At 37.1% G+C, this 12566-nt stretch overlaps 1 long non-coding RNA gene across 2 annotated transcripts; it reads left to right on the top strand.

Moving 5' to 3' along the window:
- Nucleotides 1-680: 680 nt before the first annotated feature.
- On the top strand, nucleotides 681-8485 carry LOC144588620 (uncharacterized). Of its 2 annotated transcripts, XR_013544243.1 has the most exons (3): nucleotides 681-1167; nucleotides 2681-2928; nucleotides 5372-8485. It is a non-coding gene; the product is annotated as an uncharacterized LOC144588620 (long non-coding RNA). The 2 variants fall into 2 exon arrangements; XR_013544242.1 differs by having other exon boundaries at nucleotides 2681-8485.
- The last annotated feature ends 4081 nt before the right edge of the window (nucleotides 8486-12566 follow it).

Below are 12566 nucleotides of genomic sequence, written 5' to 3'. Positions count from 1 at the left end.
TGCAGGGCCAGAAGACCAGCAGTTGTAAGATCGCATCCACGTGAGGGAGTGAGCTCCTTTCACTTGTCCCAGCTCCCGCCAACCTAGCGGTTCGAAAGCATGCAAATGCAAGTAGATAAATAGGGACCACCTCAGTGGGAAGGTAACAGCGTTCCGTGTCCAAGTCGCACTGGCCATGTGACCACGGAAGATTGTCTTTGGACAAAACGCTGGCTCTATGGCTTGGAAACGGGGATGAGCACCGCCCCCTAGAGTCGAACACGATTGGACAAAAATTGTCAAGGGGAACCTTTACCTTTACCTTTTTAAATATATTTTAGAATATTTTTACAATCAGACAAAGAATCCCTTCTCCAGTACCAATGCATGTCTGGCAAGAAAGGAGTTAAAACGTTCTCCTCCTGAGAAATAGCTGATAGGGTCTTGACCTGGAATCCTGAAATTGTTTAATCCTGCCTTGTGGAAGACTTAAACACATTGGGATGAGATCCAGCTACATCATAGCAATTTCACCATACCATTAATAAATATGTTTATTCTCCAGACTAAATGTTTGGCATGATTTTTTTTTAAATGGCATTTGCTAAGATAAAATCCCTTTCCCTTTATCTATGTATCTATGTATCTGTCTGTCTGTCTGTCTGTCTGTCTGATAGTTTCTTTTTTAAAACCTATAACTTGTCCTTGGGTGTTTGCGCAGCAGTCGGTTATGATTATGACTTACTATGCACTTCTCTTTTGCTATTTGACTTTTATTGGGAAAAGTAACCACCGAATCTGTTACATGTTTTCATTGGGGCATAAGGACATTTCAGACCCCATGAAGCTGTGTTTTGTGTGCACTTTTAACTCAAAAGTATCTAGTAGGGAATGAAAAGGACACTTTGCAGAGTTCTTGTTAGATTAGTCTTTTACAACTAGGGCATACAAATAATTCCCTTCTAGATAGACTCTGTGATTGTAGAAGGATAGGAGCTAATGCATTTGTATCTTGCATTTGTCCTTTTCCTTTCCCACAGGAAATATCATTACTCACTTCCACCGCTCCAGCATTCTCTCTGAGATGGAATAGGAAGAAGGAATGAGTCACTGAGTAAACTAAGAACAATATTGCATTGATATCTCCTTTGAAGTGAAGGAACAGTATGAGAAACCAAGTAAGCAGATGTAAGTTCTGAAGCTGTATTATGTAAACAGTGATTTCTTATGGAATATACTATTTTGCACCTGAGTGACTAAGCTCTCTCTCTTGTGAGCAAAAATAAAAAAGAAGCAAGAAGCTGCCATGGCTAGTGATGAGCTGAAATCCCACCTCCCCAAGGTCATGTTTTGCTTGATGAATTGTTTGATTCATTCCATTCCACAATGGCTTTCATCACATTCTAGATATGGGGCTGTTGTTAGACTGCAACCCTCAACATTCCTGACAATTATTCACAGTGGCTATTGCTGATAGAAGCTAGAATTAGCAGCTTCTGAAAAGACACAGGCTACCATCCCAGCTATGAGTTGTGTCACAACGTCCAGGGAAGGTGCAGTTGGAAGAACTGCCTTTGGCAGTATGTTGAATTTACAAACATCATATGAGGCCTTGCACAGCCTCTGGAGGTCAGGTTCTGACAATTTCCCCCTTAAACTGATGCATTTATGTATTCCTTGGCAGGCATCTTTCCTTGTGTATCTATTTCTTTGCACAGTTTACTTATTGTATACATTTTCATGCATATTTGACCACGGAGTGAAGCTAAATTGTGTACATTTTCTTAACTTGAACATTAATCATTGACATACGATTGCATCTAATCTGAAAAATATATCTGATGTTTGTGGGATCCAACTGATGATGGGTAACCACAAAGGTACGCATGTAATTCTGGTAATAGCTTTACAAGTGATGAATTATATAAATTTGTAAAGCAATCTAAACAAAAACCTTAATTAATGCAAGCTATTCTATATTCCTACCACATTGTACTGGATTTAGGTGAAGTCTATTACAGGTACATGTACATGTTCTTGTGGTTTCATTATACATCAGCAGTGCCTGTCTGAACTCAGAGTAATATAGTTCTTTTAAGGCCAACTGTGGGTGAAAATAACCACAACTATGCAACTGTTCTCAAAGGACTGTATTTGCAGCTGAGGAAAACACAAAGGCAAATCCGTATTCAGAAGGTACATTGGAATATGGTAGGTTTGGATCTGAAGGCATCAAAGAAATCTTTACACTTTTCAGGTTGTTCGCAAAATCAAACTGTTGACCACATTGGCACTGGATGAAATAACCAAACACTGCATAACATCAAAGCAGGTCAAAGGAAGCACAAGAAAAACGTGAAACAATTTTAATATAGTAGTTCAGAGCTGAGTTGCAAGGAAGTAATCATGCTTGTAATATTTTTCAGCATTAAATATTACAATTGTTATGAATGGTTTGTGCTGTTTTGGGTTTTCATGCTCCTTTTTATCTTTGATACACTATTGCTATTATAAGTAGCATATTTCTTGGTTAAAAATATCTCATGCAGACCAAAGCAGTGTGTTTTGAAATAAGAAATGGTGTCCCTTCATTGTTTCTTCTGAAAAATTAAAAGTAGCCTATTACAGAAATCTGCGCAAAAATGCCCTTGGGTTTTATTTTTTCTAAAATCATCCTCATTTAATTTTGTTATTTCTCCAGTCAGCACCAACATATAAATAAGTAGTCTTACGCTACCAATGTGGATTCTCATCATGTATCTGCAGAGCTTGCAAAAATCCACTCAGCAAAGAGTTTCTTTTTATTCAAGCTGGTCTTGTTAAAGACACATTCCTGTGGCTGCAAGATCCTAATTAGCTGAAATGAAAGTGACTTTGGCCTAGTTTGCACAAATAGCAGAAGAAATGGTAAATCTATTTTTGGATGGTACAGGCTGCAGGTATCTGTAGGTGAGTATAAGGCACATTGTGGGGCGGGAGGCTGCATAACACAAATGAACTAGCAGAACAGAATGAAGACTAAGCTAGAACTCTTTCCCATGAATTCTAGGTGGCTATATTAGAGGAAATTCTGCTTCGTATGGTGAAAAATGAAAGACCAGACTTGTTAAATTTAATGCTTCAGGTGTGGGATTGGGAAAAATATTGCTGGATCAACATGGAGATTATCTATTATGATATGGTGTACTTCTTTGTGGCTTTCTATGTCAGGAGTTTGGTAGCTCTAAAAAAAGAAAAGTAACTAATGAAAGACAAACAGAAACAACAGGGTGAGTCCTTGACCACCTCCTGTGTACAGAAACACAAGAATGATTAAACATATCCCTTGAGGATTTGAAATTCAGACAATTCAGATGTGGGAGAAAGTGAAACTGGAAATTTTTTACATCCCACTTAGTGCTGTGTCTTTTAATTCCTTGTTCCTGCAGTGTTTATTTTTTAAAGAAACTATTTTTGGAGTTCATTGCCTTATCTGATGCTTTAATGTTTCAATTTACACTGAAAGAATGATGATGATGATGATGATGATGATGATGATGATGATGATGATGATGATGAAGAAGAAGAAGAAGAAGAAGAAGAAGAAGAAGAATGGTTTGATGCTCTTCATCTGTTTGTCTTATTATGCTTTGACTGATTTGATTTGATTACTGTATTATTTATTTTTATTGTTTTATATGTATATTTATTGTATTTGTTTTCATTTGACCCGGACTAATGTCTAGCACTAGTAGGGCAGTATAAACATGGAACGTTGGAAGGAAGGAAGGAATACAAACCCTTGTGAACTATCATACATGGATAGAGAGGGATTTGGTGTGGTACATATGTAAACCATGCTGAAAATAAACTTTAGAAGTATCTGTTGCTTCATGGAAGATCAAAAAGTATAATCTGTTCGTTAGCTGAGAACAGTTTAAACCAGATCTTCTTTTCTGGACTAAGGGGACTCTGATTTAGATGTTCAACAGAACTCATCCAAATGTAGATGAGGTGATACTTTTATCCAGAAGTACTTATCCGTGGAAGAAAAAAATTCTTAACAATAGCTGCATAGGCAATTTCTTAGGCAGATGTAGGTTAATTAAGCTAGATGCAGAAAATGATGGGCAAAGTGTCTGTACTAAGATTTTACATCACTCTAGAGACTGAGGCACAAATCTATGGGGTGGCATTAACAGCTTTGGCCAGCTGATTTATGCAAGGAGATGTGAGGAGGTTTCAAAAGATCCTCATGCTTCAAAGAAGGACCTCAAGGCATGTGTGATATATATCCATGCCATCAAAGAAAGTGGCTTTCAGAGTGAGCTTGTCCTCTCATAATTTTTCATCTGGCTCATATTCAAAGCTGTAACTTCAGCACATTTAGGATGATAAAATTGTACTAAACAAAAGGCCAGGCTTTCCTTTAATAAAGAGAAAGTATACCATCAAGAGATTGTCTAATAATGCATTCCTGTGAATGTTCACGCAAACCTAAATCCCACAGTGTGGTTATTGGCTCAGGGCAAGGGTCAGCTTAAACACCTCCCATAGTCCCTTCAGGTGCCATTTTGAAAGAGGGCTACATATGACTTTCCTCCCCAGATAAGATGAGTCCTCACTGGGGGCTGGGATGGCAACTGTGCAGAGTCTAGGAAGTCCCAGAAGTGGGAAAGTGAGAATGGAAGGAAGGGGCAGTAATAATTATTTTAATGTACATGGACTGATCAAAATCCTGTTGAGCAAATGCCCCCTATAAAGGTGATGTTATCTCTGGTAGAGGGAGATTGCTTCTTCCTTCAATCTTTCTTATTGTGGGTGAGTAGAGATGGGCACAAACCACCTGTTTGCCACAAGAGGTATTTGGTGATTCAGTGCCCTGCCCCCTCTGTCAGGCACCCACTCAGTGACAGTGCCTGAGGAGGTGGGGCACTGCCTCCAAGTGGGTGCCTGCTGGGGCTGGGGCATTGAACTGCCAAACACCTGTAGTGGTGATATACAAACCTCCCATCTCTATGGGTGAGTCACATGACCACCACCCTAAGATAGAATCAGAGGCTCTTTAATTACTATTGCTGCCATTGCTGATAATATCATGTGGGAGGGGAAGATTTTGTTAAAATTAAAGAGTTTCTGCTTCAATTCTGGTTGTCACCTGATGAGATCAATAGTAAGTTTCAGGTGAGTTGGAGGAACTCTGAGATCAAAGCAGAAACTCTTTAATTATACCTGCAGTCTCCCCTGCTAGTTACACCATTGCTTTTACACAGGTATATTTCAGTCATCAGAGTTTTGGTCACTGCGTTGTTGGAGTATGTGCTATGCACGTGAATTATACCAACACACATGATGTAAATTTCTATTCTTCTCCCCCAAATTATTCCTGCTGACACTTTTTCTTGGAAAACAGATGAAGACAGCATAGAAATATCACTGGAAAATGGAAGAGGGTTCATGTAAACAAACAGAATATTGAAAGAGTATTCTTATCAGAGGCAAGGACCACAACAGGTTGACAACATGGGGAAGAAGAGAGAGAGAGCTCCTGCATAAAACGATGAATAGCCAGGTAGGAAGGTAGAATTACTTGTACATATGTAAGTAGAGATGTAATGGTCAAAATTTTATCTGTTGCTATGCAAATGCAATATATTGTGGAGGCAAATTGTCCTGATTTAAGAAATCACCATTGGCATTGACAGTTGCATGCTGACTCTCATAATTCAGTATGCAACTTGTCATGTCTCCAGTGATTTTTTAACTTGGACAATTCATTTCTAAAAGTTGCATCATTTGTACTATGGTGATGTAGCTAGGTAAGAGGATTTTGGCCAGTATTAGCCAATTTAGCTAGAGCTAGACACAGAATTATCACTCAGTTGGAAGAACAAATGTTTTACTTACAGGCTTAATTTGCTGCATCTCCCACTAAAATAGTGGTATGAAACCTTTGATACTCCAGATGCTTTGACTCACAACTCCCATTGGTCCCACCAATGAAGCATAACCAATAGCAACGGACTGTGGAAGCTGTAGTCCATAATGTCTTGGGAGTCATACACTGGGATGAAGGGATTCTGAGTTAAACAGACCTCAGGAGGAATGGCTGGTAAGACTATTGCCTGCGCTTCCAAACAGCTACTGCCAGTCAAAGTGCAATGTACCAAACTGGATGAACTGACTTCATGTATTCATCTTTCCAAAGAAGCAGTTAGACTTTTTGAGATGTCAAAAACAAACATTGAAAGTGACAGCTAATGATCTTTTATTTTCAGCAACCATTGTTCTGAAACCACTTGCTGTAAGGTTTTGATCCACTTCAAAGGCACTGTTTATATCAGTTCTACTTCAATAATTTTGTTGCTGCTATCATCAGTTTTTGGATGCCAGACATATATTCTGAAGGAATAAAGATGTGGTATGTCTTGAATTCCTGCCATATGGAAAATATTGACAGATGTGTTACTTACTCCCACTGGCAATACATACCTTCCAGATTCACTCAATAATCTCCTTTTTACTCGAGCAGAATTTTAATATCATAACAAGAAAGGAAAAAACAAACAAAAAGAAAAGTGTTTCTATTGAGTCAGGAGAGGAAAGCATACAAATATGTGGCAAATATAAACATGAAGCAGGAATTCAGACAAACAGCACACCAGTAATCAAACTAATAGTCCTGAAAATGATTAATAACAAGAATCTTGTAGCACCACAAAGACGAGCAACTTTATTGTGGCCTGGCATAGTGGCCAATCTCTAGCTTTCACAAGTAGGGATGGGCCAATTTTTTTTTAAAAAAAATCTCAGTTCTCAAAAAATGTGAGTGTTTGTTTTGGGTTCACCTGATAATCTGCTTCATATTTTTGATCACAATTGCTGAGAAACAATCATATAGTAAAATGATTGGCCTCAGAAAGAAAAAAAAATCTTTCATGCCAAGAGATATCAAATTCTATAATATTCATATGCATGCACATATATAGTTTTTTTAATCACAGAATTTACTTTAGCCTTTACAAGCTAAGGTGAGTGATATGACTCAGGGGCTCATGAAGATGAGGGACAAGTCTGAGGAAAAAGTATAACCAACTGACCTCTACATATTCTTTTCCTTGTTATATTTTAAAACAATTTCATTAGCTATTCACTGTTATTGAAAGGGCCAAACTCATTTAGTAATTTAGGTCTAATAAATCATTTGCCCTATAGTTAGTTACATATGTCTGACAAGCATATAAATTGGATTATAACGTAATAAAAGCAGAAGCAGAACTTCATGGGCAGAGTTCTTAGAATGGAGATCAGTTCTCAGATAGCATATTTGTGGCCAGGAATAAAAAATAACAACGAGCTGAGAATTTAATTGCCCTCAAATAAGAATATCTATCCATATACTGAAGCAGTGGATAAGAACATTTCCCACTTTACCTTTTTTTTAAAATTATACACCCCTTATCTTTTTTCAGATTACATTTTGATATGGCTTTCTATAGCTATATAAATTAGTCACAGAATTGTATTCAAGCTGACTTTTGGATTTTCTTATTACATTGGTGCCTCACTTAACGATGATAATTGGTTCCCAAAAAATCGCTGTTAAGCGATTTCATCACTAAGCAAAACACGGTTTCCCATAGAAATGCGTTGAAAACCAGATAATCCGTTCCAATGGGAATGGATTGCCGTCCTTAAGCAAAAATCGCCATTGGAAACATTGCTAAGCGAAACACGGTTCCCCAAGTGAAACGCATTGAAACCTATTCAATGTATCTCAATGGGGGAAAAAAATTACAACAAATTTAAAGAGTCGGAACAAAGTCAAATTAGTTTAACAAAGCGTTTATTAAGTGCATTTATAATTTCAAGCATTCTAAACATTTTTAAAACATTTTAAACATTTAAAAAACATCCAACATGAGGCTATCAAAACCATTGTTAAGCGAAACAGGGGGACCCAAACTGTCATTGCTATGCGAAGCATGGTCCCAAACATTGCTATGTGAAAATCGCCCATAGGAACCATAGTTAAACCGAGCGCAAGATTGTTCTGAAAAAGTCATCGCTAAACGATTTCATCGTTAAACGAAGCAATCGCTAAGTGAGGTACCACTGTATTGGTTTGTAAATAGCTTTGAGAAATGTTAAAATAAAACAATGTTTCGATATTTTTATAAATAGACTAAAGAAAAGAAACTAAGAAACAAGCAAACTAGGTTGCAAAAGCTGCCCCCTTTTAGTGGGCACCATTTCTTGCACAACTGGGCCATTGTCCTTTGGGAGTAACCCTCAATTCTGTCACAAAATTGTCACATATATATTAGATGCTCTGCTATATTCATGATGTCTCTTGAAAGAAATATACTGGCATTGAAGTGCCTCATAAAAGATAGTCACTTTCTTGTAGATGTAACCTTAAAGATTTGTGGCTAGATTCAACCTTCTGATTACCTGTGTCTCATGACTGGCATGGGGAAAATGAATTATGCAAAATAAAATTATGCATACATACATGAAAAAAAAATACTCCTTTAAAAAAACTCTTTGAAACTATCCTATTTTAATTCTGGTTCAGCTAATCCTTTGTATCAACTCAAAGTTGCTATTTTTAAAGGGATATGCAGAGGTAGGAATAAGAATATATAAGTTACACATGTTAACCACTCAATAGGTGATATATAAGAAGTTCAAAACTGTGTCATTGTGGAATTTTAAATTATATTTCATGCTTTTCCTTCTGCTAGTTTAGCAAGACGTGTCTACTTTTAATAGGAATTTATTCTAAGAAATATCATTTTCATCTCCACATTTTCTTACCTACACTTTCAGCTTTTCATATAGGGGGGAAAAAGTTGCCTGGGCTTTTCTGTGTCTGTTTGATTACTTTTCTGATATTCTAGGATTTCAGTGTGATGTTTGGTTTAATGAGAGGCCTGCTTCTATATAGAACATTTTTTTTATTATCTCCATGGTTTATAGAGTCATTTATTTTTCCACCTTGCCCTAAAGGCTGCATCATTGCAGCATCTTTAAAACCAGACCCTATAATGGATGGGATTATAAATACCTTTATTGAAGGCAAGTAATGTCACCAAACAACCTGCCTTGAGTTTATATCATTTGGTTTGGGAACGGAAAGGTCAAATTATATATATTTATATATATAATTTATATAAAAATTATATATTTATATATATAATTTTTATTATATATAATTAATTTTTAAAAAACACAAGATCAAACATGGTGATTGGAAAATGAATGCTAGCAATAGGGAATGCCCAGAAATCAATGGGGATTTCAAGACTGTATGCCTGTTGCAAGGGGAAAATGGTCTTTCATACAAAAACACTTTAAATATTTCTGATTAAAGACCTTGCTTGTGATATTGCTTGCATTTACCTATTAAATATCCCTTTGTACCTTGTCAGAGAAGAAAGCACAGGGCTAACATTTCTCTAAGACTACCTCCTACAAGAAGTGGTGACACATTCCACTGTAGGGGATGGGACTAAACTCTTTTTCCCACTAAGATAAGTGTGTGTGTGAGAGAGAGACCCTTGGAAATATGAACAGACACAATAAAAAGCCAGAAAGAAAGAAAACAACTGATTTTTCACTCCATGGCATTTTTCACAGAGGGTGGTAAACATTCCTTTTTGGGATTATAGTTCCCAGAATACCCAATCATTACAGCCATCATGGCATATTTTAGGAAGTGTGGTCCAAAAAATGTATTTACTCCCTCTCTGTTCAGAGCTAATTCCTCACCTGCCTGTCTGGTAACCCACAGAAACTTTCTACTCTAACTTCTTCTTTTTTCTTTTTAGCACTAAGAAATTCAATGAAGTAACAAGTTATGTAATAAAATAAATATAATTGTTGTAAGCCGCCCAGAGACCTTTGGGTAGAGTGGGCGGCATATAAATTAAATAAATAAATAAATAAATGAATATGTTTATAAAGGAAATCCTTCATCTCAGGACACGATGGTGCAGGGTTTAATTTATTTATTTATTTATTTATTTATTTAATTTATATCCCGCCTATCTAGTCGTGGTGGACTACTCTAGGCGGCCAACAGCAGATTGTGTTATTATGTTAGAAAAATAGTTCACAGTCCACTGAATGAATAATTACACAATGCAGCAACCTATATCTACCTCTATTATGCGAGAATTTAATTTGTTAATTTAAATAAGAATTTAGCAGAATTCACAGATATCCTCACACTTGTGATGGAAAAAGCTTGCAATTTCAAGCAACTGAATGATGGAAAAATCAAAACAGATTCATCCAACAGGCCTCAGGATCTGAGTGCTTAACTTTTAGAAGTCTGCCTTTGAATCTCTACATATTCAACTATATTTGTATTAAATTAAGTTTGCTACTTCTTTTATTTCCAAAAGGCACATCTCATTCTTAACATTGATATGGTAGGCAAGTACAACATGGTCCTATCCTGCTGAAAATAGCTGTAACTACCGAATTTAGCTGGTGCAAACGAGGAGGCATTTGTTAACATTTGCTCACTACTTCATATTGAAGATGGCACAAACTTCAGATCTACAGAGTTTGAATGCAGGAAAAAAGTGGTCTTTTCCCTGTTTCTAATATGTATGGAGAAAAAAGAAGCCATAGGATGGTGAGTTTACTGGTATATGACCCTCTTACACTTTCTATCCCAGTTGCTGAATCTCTGATGTGATGTTCTGCTCTTTAAGAAAAGGGAAGGTTTTTATGATTCTCAGAAGACCTACCTGAACTCTTCCAGGAAGAATATTTTATTTCTACTCTTTCATAATTTACTTTTATGAGTCTAATGACAAGTATCATAAAGTGAGACTTTTGTAGGAAATGGCTAGTAAAGATCTCCATAAAATTGTCTTCCCATAAACATTATCTCCTCAGTCAGTCACTAAAGCAACAGCTCTTCCTCTCTACCATCCGTTTGACTGGTGCTTTGCTCAAAATGTATTCCACAGAAGGAAACGAGGTTATGCCTCAGTGAGCAAAGTTAGGGTCAGGCTTCAGTTATGTTTGGAGTTTTGGCACTATGATTTCTTCATCCTCTGAATTCTGTACAAGCATACCAGGGATTGCTTGAGAAATTTTGCTTCCTGAGCTGAACAACACAGATTCTCCAAACTGAAGTACATTGTAGGCCAGCCTAGGCCAACCAAATTATTCTAGCACCTCAGAGTTAACATAAAATTTCACAAGCACCCCTGTAGCCTCCTGGCAATAAAAGTGCTATCATAATAAATTAAAGAAAAATTTGCAGAATGTCAAGACAGTCAAAATCTCCTGCCTCAGGTAGTCACCTCATTCTGCCTAATGGTAGTGGCTGGCCTTCTAAGACTGCAGTTGTTATCTAGTTCTGTCAGGCATCTGCAGGTATTCTGGTGGAGGAAATTCAATAAAATAAGGAATGCCAGACAAAAGTAAAATATATTCACAAAGCCTTTCATGGCCAGGCTCTAATGGTTGTTGTGGGTTTTTCAGGCTCTTTGGCCATGTTCTGAAGGTTGTTTTTCCTAATGTTTTCACCAGTCTCTGTGGCCGGCATCTTCAAAGGACAGGAGTAGCACCAGAGCACAGAGTGCTACTCCTGTCCTCTGAAGATGCTGGCCACAGAGACTGGTGAAATGTTAGGAAGAACAACCTTCAAAACACAGCCAAAGAGCCCAAAAAACCCACAACAACCAAAAGTAAAATAGATTAATATCTGCTTTAAAAAGTGCCTTAGATGTAAAAGAGTGTAACCCAGCTCTTCCTACACATTGATGCATCTCTATTAACTATCAATACAATTGAAATAGAACTGTGAGTTAATGTTAGCCAAGGACCATACTTTTTGGATGAATAATTACATTAGGGGTGTAAAGAATACTGGCTGAATTATTGTTTCTCAGCAGTGCAGGCTGTCATAATTTAGTGAGACACTTCAGTAATAAATGTTCAAGCACTATCAGATTATTCACCTCCAGACAGAGAAATAAAGAGTGCTACATGTTCTCAGAAAACTTTGTACAATTTGCTCAAATTCTGCACAGAATTGGTGTCCTTTCCTTTTGAAAAGCAAAACATACCCAAAGCAATGAAATGCTTTTGATATTGACCAATAGCTTTTGGTTATCTAGTCATCCACATGATTTTTGGGAGGCTGAAGTGGTACTCAGCATTATTCACCTTCCTTTCCTCAAGATGTGAGCAAGAGAATGTCTAGACACACCCCTTCCTTTACAGTTTTCCTCATGTGAGAGGCAATGCATGGAACGAGAAGAATTCCCTGGAAAATTAAGGCTGTTGCTAAGGTCAGCCTAGAAATACAAACGGGGTCTGCTTAAGATTAAATTTCAGAGGTCTGTGATTTTCTAGCAGGGAATTCTTGATGCTTTTACAGGTGAAACTGCAGTTGCTACTTTTTGGGGGAGAGGATAGTCATGCCATAAAAAAAAGAAATTATATTAAAATGCTGAACTTTATAATGCAAGCATGTAAGTATTGATCCCACTGGTCAATGCTAACTTTCTGGTAAAATCCTCTCTCTGTTGCCTAACTTGAATAAGAACTGAAGTGCAACTAAAAAAGCACAAAGGCAG

Source organism: Pogona vitticeps, chromosome 4 (genome assembly GCF_051106095.1).
Source record: "Pogona vitticeps strain Pit_001003342236 chromosome 4, PviZW2.1, whole genome shotgun sequence".
NCBI lineage: Eukaryota > Metazoa > Chordata > Lepidosauria > Squamata > Agamidae > Pogona > Pogona vitticeps.
Note: the sequence above shows the minus strand (reverse complement) of the source record. Positions and strands in the feature narration are given on the sequence as shown.